This window comes from Coptis chinensis, chromosome 5, assembly GCF_015680905.1.
Source record: "Coptis chinensis isolate HL-2020 chromosome 5, ASM1568090v1, whole genome shotgun sequence".
In the NCBI taxonomy this organism is placed as follows: domain Eukaryota; kingdom Viridiplantae; phylum Streptophyta; class Magnoliopsida; order Ranunculales; family Ranunculaceae; genus Coptis; species Coptis chinensis.
In genome coordinates this window covers 37,325,695-37,338,496 of record NC_141460.1, presented here as the reverse complement: position 1 = coordinate 37,338,496, position 12,802 = coordinate 37,325,695, and the positions used below count along the sequence as shown (strand labels likewise).

Here is a 12,802-nt window from a genome sequence, read left to right as displayed (position 1 = left end):
CTAATAATGGCAATTACTTGAATCTACAAATTGAAACTAAACAATTAATGGAAATGAAACTAACTTATGGAGAACACTATTTTATTAATCTAATGAATAATAAAACAATGATTCAAATACTAAATTAATAATCTAACTAATCTAAGTCTAGCTATCTACGTAATAAGGGAAATTAGATCTAAACAATTGTAAATGACAAGAATCGAAATTGACAAATAGCTATTTTATTTATCAAACTAATTAAGAATAATGATTCTAAGAGTTTAATCTAAAACAAGAATTGAATATAAACTAAACTTAATTTAATTAAATAAAAACTAGATCTATAATTATCTATTGTTTTAGGTCTAACTAGCTACCATTAACTATCTACCATTAACAAAGAGCTAAGCTTTCGTTTTTATATGTTCAGATCCAAAAATCATGCATGGGCTTGGAGCCATGTTTTGGGCCAGAGAATCAGGCCCAAAACCCAATTCTTTCACTCCAAAAAGGCCTCTTCAGCTGCAGTTGGATTCAATAGACATTTCGTCCACTTCTGCTCCTCTGATTGGATCAAGGCTTATACCATTGGATAGCTCTTTCCAAGCCGGTCATTTTAACATAAGGTAGGCCCCATTCTGAGGTCTAAGTCCAAAGATACGGCCTTCGAAGTTCTGATGATTTGTGTGTTGTTTCTGCCCACGTCGACTTTTCAGCTTTTGACCGGGCTTTAGAAAGGCTTTATCTTCTTGAATCTTGGCCTTTAATCACGGAACTCCTTAGTAACCGACCTTTGCTCCTTTATCTCGCTAAAGTGGCATATTTCTGCACATAATGGACTTTGAAGCCTGAAATGCATAAAAACACGTAATCAGTGTTAACTCTTAATTATTACTCACATAATTGGTCTAATAGTATGACTGTTACAGGGTTAAAACTACAGTTTTGGGCTCTTATCAAACCACACCCAAACAGCATTTTGCTTGTCCTCAAAGATGAGAAATTAGAATAAGTGACCAAAAAATGGAGTTCTAACTACTCTCGTTTCGCTGAGTGCGATTGCATTGACCATATGCAACAAGGCCTTAAACCACTAGGAATTCCCTAGTGGACGAGTTATAGCCTCGTGAGAGTTTCAATGAAGGTACTCACAAACTTCATCTATACTACAACGACTAAGAAATAAAACTATTGTTTCCTTATTCATGCTCTAAATCAACTACCTATACATCTCACTAGCAAATGAATAAGAATAACCAAGTCAAAAACCTAAGCTAATATATGTATAATAATCAATCATCTATGATACAAATATAAATAATATGAGTAATACTATGAAATGCCTAGCGAGGTTCAAGTTTACGAAACTTCGGGATAGCATCCTTAAGTAGGTTCTCACAATAATAGTCAAGATACAACACTCTAATTTTTCCACTCAAGTTCAATTACTCCAGTGTGCGTGGGCACACTTTACCTTTACAATCTCAATGACAACAAGGAAGCGAGTCGATCAAACACATCTGCCACTTACTATCACACTAACCTATTCCTAATTGAGCTAGAGGTCTTTATTAGGTGTTGCGGGGATTAGGAGATGGTTTAAGAAGGAAATAAATGGATATTCAAAAAGGACAAGTCTGAGATAATAGAGTCTTCATATTATGTAACTTAGAGAAAACCTTGTTATTTTCTTTTTCTTCTATACTTTCTTTCCATCCTTAGCCATATTTTTTTCCTTTTTCTTTTCTTTGGCTTTTGACTCCCTTTTATTCTATTTTTGGAGTTTTTATTTTATTTCTATTTTTATTTTTCTTTTCTTTGGATGGAAACTTCTTTTCTATATTTTCTGAAGCAATTAACTAACTTTTGTTTACACAAGTTTTTCTCTTCTTCTTTCTTCCTCATTCTATTTTCAGACTTATCTAAATTGGGTAGGTTGAATTTTTTATTTTGTTTTGTTTTGTAATAGGGTAAAGGATTTGTGGTTTATGAAAGGCTAAAGAAAGGCTCAGAGGGGCGACTAGCGGAAAATAATTCATAGGTTTGAATTTCTGGCTATATCGATCCAAAGAGGGCCTAAATTCTCTCTTAGGATATGGCATAGTGATCAAGCAAGTGGACGTGTGATTTCTCTATCCGGATTTTACTTCTCCCTTGTGTCATTTTTCAAATGTTTATCATATATAAGGCTTTAGGCTATATTCTCCACAGATTTGTAGAATAAGTACTCTAGCCTAGATTTCAAAACTTCTTCGCTAACAATTATCGATACTCATGTAATATATTTATAGATAGATGCAAAGATTATTACCTATATATTAACCTAAGTTTCTAAAAATTATTCTAATGCAAAATCTCATTGAGACTTCTAGATTATTAAGAGCATAGAGAAGGAAAACAATACCAATATTCCTAAGTGTATAGCATGAACTTATTTATTTATATTTTTGAATTTTGAAATTTTAACTAGAAAACAAATGCATATTATCTCTATCTATATCCTAACAGATGCCTTAATTACACGTGTTTCTATGCCCCCCAAACAAGAAACATGCTTTGTCCGCAAAGCATTTTAAATAAAGAGGGTAGGAAAAATACCATTGAATCGCGTGAAATTTAGGAACATCTGCAAAACAAGGTTAGAATGTACTAATATAGGAAATAAAAACTGACTCAACTCTATACGAGTTCTACCCATTATGGGGTTAACAAGAATGAAATTGCTTGGGACATAAGCAGACACTAACTAGAATTAAAACTTACCTTATCTCCCACTTTACTCATTATCTTCCTCATCCTTTTCTTCTATAAAGAAGTGAGGTTCCTTCGCGTCCTACCATGCCATGATAATTTGCCAGGCTTCCCGCCATTTATCATTTATTATTGCTAACCTATTAAGAGCCACTTGAGTGCGGCCGGGGTAGTAGGGTGCAACCTGATGAGGTTGTATCCTCCACCACGCCAAGTCATTGCACGGAAATATCGAATAATACTATTGGTGGGTCGTACAGTGTCGACCGTAATCCAATCCGTGAAATGTGTACAAAAAATAGGAAAGAAACATAGCATAATATGGGAAATTAGAACAGGCATAAGAAGGTACTTATGCCTCATGCTATGGGATCGAGCTAAACTAGACATCAAGGTTCGGGGAAGGTCATGACACATACGTCCTGTGGCTAAAGCAAGGAAGACGCTGCAAGTGGCATCATTCACAGAAGAAAAATGCCATTCCCCTATAATGTTTAGCATGATCCAAAACATAACAGTTCCTATGTTCATGGACAGGCTACCAAAGGCGACGTTATATTCCCTTGGTCCTCGATACGAGGAAAATGCACGCCATACGACTCATGCAAAACTTCGTAAAAAGTGTAGACATACATATTATCTACCCAATAGCACCATGGGGTCTTGTATTTTAGCGGGCATAGCAAGTCCAAGAACAAATGCTAGCAAGAACACGGTAATTTCCATTGGTTCATTATCAATGTTGATGGAGAACACTTGTTCTCCATCCGGTCTCTCAAAGAAAATGCGCTTATCGTAAAAATAAGATGCTAGTGTTGGAGAATAAAGTGCATCGAGTCTTACCATAAAAGCGGTTCCCAGCCAACGTATGTGATCGCCTCCAAAAACCAAGCACCATAAGTAGTGCTTTGGAACAAATCTTGAAAGACTGTTCGGTATCAAGGTAGGAGATGTCATCTCAAAATTACGCTCTGGAATAGCTGCGAATGATCCGGAAACTACCCGCAGAAAAAACTGGAATTTTTCTGGTCCACGGAAGTCGGCGCCGAAAGCTCTCGAGATTTTGAATTCCAGTGTTTGAGCGGTCGCTCACCTTGATCTTGAAAAGCGCTCCTCCTCCGGGCGCCTTCGAGGTCTTGAAAGATCGGAAATTTAGACGAAACGTGGGAATCGTGGGAGTGAAAGGTGAGTGATGAAGGTTAGGTGTAGTGTGAGTTGTGAGTGTAGAATGAATGAAGTTTATATAGGTTTAAAGTTGCTAAAACGGATCGGGAAGTTGCCAAAAAGTTTTTACGGTAGTTTCCGGAAATCCTAAACTTTCCAAACCCGAAAACGGAAACAACTCATTTCCTTGATTCTAAAACAAACCTAGTATCTTTTAGGTTGAATTTAGGATAGAATGTACCCATTTAATCAAGATTTCATATACTTATTCATAGATTTGCCTAAACGGCCATATTTTCACCTTGACTCATGAATAAATTCTAAAACAAGGGTCATATAAAAATCATCTTTGGAATAGATAACACCACCCCCAAACAATTTGGGAAGGTGGGATCAATATTAAACAACCACGCACAATGAAAATAACCTCATTATATTAAAATTTTCATTCGAAGTACATTTCACTACAAAATTCAAATTACGGAATTAAACTTACATTAAAATAAATAACAATAATGAAACTACAAATAAACATCAAATGATACTATCCCTAACTACTTCGGTACTGGTAGCGGAGGGCACACGGTCAGGAGATAGCTCCTGAGCTCCCTATGGGCCAGCACCATTCGTCTTTCGACGACGACGCTCGTGCCTCGATGGTGTGTCCTCAGAAGGAGAATCCCCATAAGGTGGGAATCGTGCAAGCATGTCTGCCCGGAACTGGCGCTGAGCTTCTAGCTCGGCCCTCATCTGTTCTCACCACTCGTCCTCCCGCTAGGATCAGATCTCGAAGTTATGATGGATAGTAGCCTGTCAAGTCCGGAGGTCTTCGCAGATAGTGTTGAGTGAACGCATGCCACGATGAATTACGGCCATGCATTCTGCATCTGGCCAACACCTCTCCAGGGCATCCGCATCAAAACAAGTCAAGTCCTCCTCATCCTCCGAGGCATTCTCATTTCCCCCATCCTCCTCGGCATTCTCATTTCCACCATACTCCTCGTCCTTTATCCTATCCTCAGGCAACCTCCAAACTCGTTGGACACACTCCTTATAGATCGCGAGGATTTGGTTGTAGGGGGTGATGTAAGACCTATCGAGGCGCTGAGTTCTCAACTTCTTCGGCATGATCTTGGTTATCAACACGGGGGAGAGGTGCAACAGACTTCCCTACTCCCCTAATCATGCTAAGCAAAACTCCAAGATACGAGAACTTCGTACTTCGCTCTTGGAGTATCCATAAAATGTGGAGGCGCTTCGGACCGATGTCAGCGACCTTCTCCTTTCCCGGAAGTTCCGACCAATCCACCGAAAGCTGCAGCCCGCTTGTTGGTTCTTAGGGATGCTGGCGAACACAATGCGATCTCGCATTGTAGTTCCCTTCGGTAACTATTACGTTCATCAATGGCTCTACCCCATTGAATTGGGACTCTGCAACGTGACATCGGATGGATTCTAGGCGAATGCCTAGAATCTCGATAACAACCCAAAAGATGGAGTTACTTCCTTCCTCCTCTTCTTACCACCATAACAAAATTCTAGTCCCTCCACCTCCTTCGTTTGTAAAACCGTCGACTAAGTCTTCGTGGTAAAAGGCTTCACCGAGTACCACAAGCTATTCCAGCCTCTCTCGATCATTTCGTCACCGCAAAAAATCGGTAGCGAAGTGGTCGCCAATAAATGCTTGCTCGAGGCAAGATTCGGCGTTGTTGAGCCATTTTAGAGTTTGGAATATAGTGGGGGTTTAAAAGGGATGTGGTGTTAGAATTTGAGTCGACCGACTGAACCAAACAGTGGTGGTGGTGCGGCAGCTTACAATTTTTTTTTTTTATTTTCGTGGGGTTTTGTGGTGGTTTGGTTTTAAAGGAGATTTGAATTGGATTTTTGATGGTTGGCGTGGGTTAATTTGGTTTTTTGTTTACTTTTTGGATTTAGGTTTTTAAGTTTTGGTTTTGTTTGATAATGGAGGTTTGAGAAGATGGGCGCACTGTTAGGGCAAAGGTAAAGGCGCTGGTAAAGCTACCGGTGAAGCGGGTTGGCCCAAGCCCAATTCGAAATTTTTGAATTTTTCGATTTTTCGCGAAACTTCAAATCAAAATTGCCGCTTCGTTACCGGTCCGATTTTTGTGAATGAGATATGGAAATGATCAGGAGAGAATTTCCAATCTAATGATTAATAAAACACTCTATTCCGACCTTGGATGACATATAAGATAGTGGAAAATGCCTCGAACTGCGTGCATGACGTACGTTATGCGAACGACTGAACTCTAAATTCATGGATTATGTTAACCCGAATCGTAATACAATTCAACGGCCTAAGCAAATCTAATGGGACATAAAACATTCTAGGACGGAAACACGAACACCCCACCCCCAAACAAAATTTTTTTTACAACGAAGCTTAGAAAATTTGTTTTTAAGGAGTGGGTCTTTTAAAGTCAGATTCCCGAGACTTCCATATTACTATGTTTATTCTTTAATATATATATATTTTACTTTTTAAAAAAAGAAAAACAATAACAAGAAAGACATAATTCACCCCATAGAGAAACATGACTAAAAAATCCGAGAAAACATGCAAGAGTGGAAAACGTGAATTATGTTAAACGTGGACTTAGGATCCGGTACTTACAGCCACACACTCCGTAGGGAGGGCCGTTACCTTAATGGTGCACTCACCAATATATGGAAATGAAAGGAAATGCACCAAACACAAAAGTTGAGTCGTTTATAGTCAGATACTCGAGACTTTATCTAAACATATGTATGAACATGCAGTTTATCATATATCAACAACCAAAATAGTTGTGGATCATTCCATAAATAAATATCACAGAAAACATATCCAAACACAATCAAGCACCAAGATTTCCTATGACGCAACCTAGTGAAATGAAAGCGAAGTCGGGTAACCCTATTATGTAACCTAGCATGCACCTTCTTTTTCATTTTTGAACGAGAGGGTGTTCTAGTAAATAAGTGTGGGAAGGTGAATGGTTGTGGAGAATATGGTGGATATGGATAAGTTGTAGAAGGAAAGCATGGAAAAAATGAGGATGTGGGTTTAGCACAAAACTCATTCATAGTGTAGGTAGGGACTGTCTTAAGTCTGAAAATGAAGGTGTCAAATGGTTTGTCTTTCTGAAGTATTTGTTTACTAGGTGGATTTAAAAAATTATGAAGCACAGAAGAAACAAATGATCGAGTGCAAACTCGAGATTCCTTTGAAAGGGTGGAAGGAGGGGAGTCGAGGTGGATGTTGTGCAAAGTAGTTCTTGATAGGGTGAATCATCACCTCCTCTAAGAAACTCATCGAATTCATCATCTAGATTGGTCATATCCACGTTACTATGATAGTCATCTACATCTTTGAGAAAGTCATCTATCTCATCCTCATCCGTAATATGTGTATCGACTAGTGTAGGGATGAAAATGTTGGAGTTTGAACTTCCAAAGGAAAGAAATTTGGTCATATGATTATCAGGGAACGTGTTGTTGAAATAATCTCGAGCAAAGCTCTCGATCATGCTAACCTCTCCATCCATAGGCGAATTGGGTAACTGTGTCTTTGTTTTAAAAACATTGACTTCAACAAAGAAGATGGCCAAAAAGACATGGACATTGAACCATCGCGGCAATTAATGAGCACATTGGCAGTTGCCGGAAAGGGCCTAAAGATGATCGGACAGAGTTGTTAACGACTTACAGATCGAGGATGACAAAATCAGCCCGGATAGTAGAAATCCTGAATTTTTACCAGAACATTTTCGACCACACCCTTAGGATACTTAATAGACCGATCAGCTAATTGCAATGTCATTTTAGTGGGTTGCATTTCGTCTAGGCCTATTTGTCTATACAAATAAAACGGGAGTAAGTTAACACTAGCCCCCAGGTCTAATAACGCGGTCGTCGTATAGGAATCTCCTAAGGTGCATTATACAATGGGGATCTACCGGTCCTTGTACTTAACAATTCCATTATGTTCGATAGAGTTGGGAATTGTTTACGTTAAAAAGCGTCTTTTAGTATATTTGTCTTACGCCTAGTAGTACACAACTCCTTAAGAAACTTAGCATGGTGTGGTAGCTTTTTAATAGCTTCGAGGAAGGGAAGGTTTATAGTTAGATTCTTGAAAACGTCCCTAATCTCCCCATAATTATTATCCCTAGTTAACACAACTAATTTTTGTGGAAACGGTAGTTTCTGTCTATATTTAGCAATGGTATCACCTGGATGTTTAACCGTGGCTTTCTGTTTCTTAGGTTGTGTTGTAACTGGTACCTCTACAGTGGTAGGCTCTTCAGTTTCTTTTTCAGTATCTAGTAAAATAGCAGGTGTAGGGGCTACTGGTGGGGTAACTATAGGCATAGTTACTTTGTTATCAACCACTCTGCCAGAACGGAGAGTGCTGATGGCCTTTAGCTCACTTATATTTTCATATTCATTAATAGTATTATTGGTTACCTCAAAGGCTGTGTTTGTTATTTTAGGATTAGGTATTTCGTGACCTGGAAACACACCTTTGCGTTTGGATTTATCTTGGGGCAACTGTTGGCTTAAATTATTAACGGATTGTAGAAGCTGTTGGTTAGATTGAGCCTTGGTTTGGAAAAGTTTTTGGCTCACTTGTATGAAGGTGTCAAGACGATCCGGTTGTGTGGGTGTAGTAGTCACGGGTGGTGTGACTGGAACTATTTCGTGTGAATTATTTATGGGTGGATTTTGATAATTATTATTTACCGGAACGATACCTCTATTAGCATTATAATTATTATAACTACCTTGACCTTGTCGAGGTTGCACTTGGTTGTTATAATTATTAAAATTACCCTGACCCTGTCCTTGTCGTGGTGGACCTTGGTTAAAAGCGTCGTTGGCCTAACATATTGATTATTGTACCACGGAGGTGTGGCGTGTTGGTTATTTCTCCAACCGAAGTTGGGATTTTGTCTCCAAGGGCGTTAGGTTCACTATTAATGGAACCAGCCTATTCATAGGCTATAGGGACGATAGAAGTCGGGATGCTTTCGGGGCTCCAAATGAAACTACATGGATTTGAATTTACATTCATGACGAGGATAGGCTTTTGTTGAACAGAAATGGCCTCTACCTTTTTAGTGAGTGATTCGATTAGAGTTTTAAGCTCGGGATCGTGTTTAATTTCAAACATCCCTGACGCCTTAATCAGATTTGATGAACTAGCGGAGTGGTGGATATCATCACTACCCCCAGTTGTTATTTAAACTTTAGTTTGATCCTCTAAAAATTTATAAGCCTCGAGGCTCCTTTGCTTAAGAAACTACCCCCATTCATTATGTCTAGGACTTCTTTATGGTGGTGTAGAAGTCCTTTGAAAAGGCACGAACTAACGTGTCTTTAAGCTAAGTTATGATGTGGACACTCTATAAGGAGATCGGTGAAACGATTCCAAGCCTCTCAAAATGATTCATGAGGATTTTGTCGAAAAGAAATGAATCTTGGAAAGCATCTCATCCGTCTTTAGGGGTGGGTAAAAATGTTCCATAAATAGTGAACAAGTTTAGCCCACGAGTCCACGTAAATTAAAGCGCTTGAGCAGTTAACCAAGACGCCTTTATCGGGCTAAGGTGAAAGGGAATACCCTTAGTTTAATTTGTTCCGCCAACCGTAGGATGGTGGAATGTTGTTAGAACTTGTTCAATCCTACGATGTTGATAAGGTTTTTCATGGTCTAATCCATGAAAAACGGGTAACAAATTAAAAATATTTGGGGGGATTCGGAAATCCCCCACTGGGTCTGTTATAACGATGCAAGATTTGGGGCTATCGCTCAAGGCTTTATAAAAGTCCGAGAGAGGAGTCTCTCCTTCGTCGGGCATTATGTCAGGTGGTGTGTGTGAAATAGTAGCTAGAGGTGTAGTGGGTGGTATACTAGATAGACTTGTTTGTTGACGTTGTTGTGTAATTATGTTCGGTGTTTTTGTTCGGCCACACCTTAATCTCATACAAGGCTAAAACCAATTTTAGCTAAACACATCAACACTCCAAACTATTCTGATATACTAGTATAAACCTCTAACAGGATAAGCAAGGTGTGGAAGAAAGGAATACCTGATTGCGTCCTTGCTTCGCTTATGAATAGCGTCTTGTTTACGCGTGTTCAGTGTATATAACAAGTTAGAACACTGAAAAACTTGAAAAATCAAAATTCAAATCAAAACTATAGAAATCCGGAAAACTCTAGCTTAGGGTGCGGGTGCGCTCACATAGAGCGCGGTCGTGCTCCGTGTAACTTGAAGTTACAGTTGTTTTAGTATGGTCGCTTTTCGATTTACATCTTTTTTGCGCAGGGCGGTTAAAGCGCCGTCGCTCGTCGTATATTTTTGCGGAACTTTCCAACGCTGACTCGGAAAACCACAGTATGAATCAAACAAGGGTGGGTGGGTTTAATGAGACTTTAAGAAAATTACTTGTACTACAAAAACAATGTGAAAGTGAAACTAAGATGGCAGCGGCGCCATTTGATAAACATAAAATTTTGAATAGTTTACCTACGAAATAAACGATAAAACTCAAAACATAAGTAAACTAAAACTATTTTACGTGTCTATATTTATCAAAGATTCTACTCTCAATCCTATGAGATATAGTGGAGTAGAATGATTCATTCCACTCCTAGTCCTTCCGCATACTGTGTTCTCTACGTATAAGTGCTCTTAACTCTAAAGTGTAATGAGAGATTTACGAAGTGGCAACTTGACTGCGATGCAACTACCCACAAGATGCAACTAGTCGACTATATAAACAACTATGGGAATGCTACGTTGATTCTATGATAAGGAGTTAGAGGGGGATTGATTCCACCTTAACTCGACTTAATCCTACTAACGACGAATCGTCGTAATCCGAATTGAATCGCCCAGCGAACAATATGGTTACTCCTAATCCCTAATTACACATGACATTTCTACCAATTCATAACTAGTATGTGAACGATTAAACCCATTCTCATGGTGAACTAATCGTTTCTAGAGTGGAAAGGAATTTACTGACTCTACGATAATCGAATCAAGCTTTCATCAAGGCTTCTCAACCCCTCAATGGAGGTTTAGCCGAGAATCATCACTATCATTTCCAATGGAATTCAAAACAAGACATGATAAAAGATTGAAACTTTGCTTGTTTAAACCCAATTCAAAACTACTAATGCAATAATTAAATTAAACTAATAATGGCAATTACTTGAATCTACGAATTGAAACTAAACAATTAATGGAAATGAAACTAACTTATGGAGAACACTATTTTATTAATCTAATGAATAATAAAACAATGATTCAAATACTAAATTAATAATCTAACTAATCTAAGTCTAGCTATCTACGTAATAAGGGAAATTAGATCTAAACAATTGTAAATGACAAGAATCGAAATGAACGATTTAACTATTTTATTTATCAAACTAATTAAGAATAATGATTCTAAGAGTTTAATCTAAAACAAGAATTGAATATAAACTAAACTTAATTTAATTAAATAAAAACTAGATCTATAATTATCTATTGTTTTAGGTCTAACTAGCTACCATTAACTATCTACCATTAACAAAGAGCTAAGCTTTGGTTTTTATATGTTCAGATCCAAAAATTGTGCATGGGCTTGGAGCCATATTTTGGGCCAGAGAATCAGGCCCAAAACCCAATTCTTTCAGTCCAAAAAGGCCTCTTCAGCTGCAGTTGGCTTCAACAAACTTTTCGTCCATTTCTGCTCCTCTGATTGGATCAAGGATTATACCATTGGACAGCTCTTTCCGAGCCGGTCGTTTTGACATAAGGTAGGCCCCATTCCGAGGTCTGAGTCCAAAGATACGGCCTTCGGAAGTTCTGCTGACTTGTGTGTTGTTTCTGCCCGCGTCGACTTTTCAGCTTTTGACCGGGCTTTAGAAAGGCTTTATCTTCTTGAATCTTGGCCTTTAATCACGGAACTCCTTAGTAACCGACCTTTGCTCCTTTATCTCGCTAAAGTGGCACATTTCTGTACATAATGGACTTTGAAGCCTGGAATGCATAAAAACACGTAATCAGTGTTAACTCTTAATTATTACTCACATAATTGGTCTAATAGTATGACTGTTATAGGGTTAAAACTACAGTTTTGGGCTCTTATCAAGCGTTTTTATCAGACATATGTTATCCTAAGTTCAAAGTAGTTTCTCCTTATTTCCCCGTTAATGAGATGTATAGACTTTTGAGAATAAATAAGGAGACAAGACCTTTTGTACTAAATAGAGGAAGTTTGTGAGTATCTTCTTTGGAAAACTCTCACGAGGGTTAAGCTCGTCCACTAGGAAAGTCCTAGTGGTTTAAGGCCTTGTTACGTATGGTCAACGCAATCACACTCCGTGAAATGAGATTAGTATAATAATTACATATTTGACTTCTTTTGTTTTAATTTCTCATATTTGCTTAAGGACAAGCAATGTTATTTGGGGGTAGTTAATAAGCACTCAAATATGTGTTTCTATCCCCTTACAATACTTCAATATAGTCAAATTATATGATCAATAATGTGGAAAACTCATGTTCTTATTTCTTTTTCATATTACAAGCCTATTTTGGACGAAATATCTTAAAAGATGAATTCTAGCACCAAAACAAGCATATTTAGCATATCTTATGGGAGCACAAGCTTATTGGAAAAGAAGCCAAAAAGTTAACATTCAAAATCAAAGTCAACATTCAAGACTCAAGGACTCAAGCCTAAATCTCAAGACCGAATGACTTATTCTAAAAGACAAAAATCATTACAAAGATTTAAGTTATTGAATTGTGCTTGGCTTGAAAAGCCCAAATCTCTTGCTCTTATCTAAACTTGGCCAAAGAGAAAGTAAAAGAAAACAAAGATAAGTTGTCACAAGAGT

At 38.1% G+C, this 12,802-nt stretch overlaps 1 pseudogene; it reads left to right on the top strand.

The window, feature by feature from the left end:
- Positions 1–9,286: 9,286 nt before the first annotated feature.
- LOC147497436 (small nucleolar RNA R71) lies at positions 9,287–9,381 on the top strand (annotated as a pseudogene).
- Positions 9,382–12,802: the final 3,421 nt, after the last annotated feature.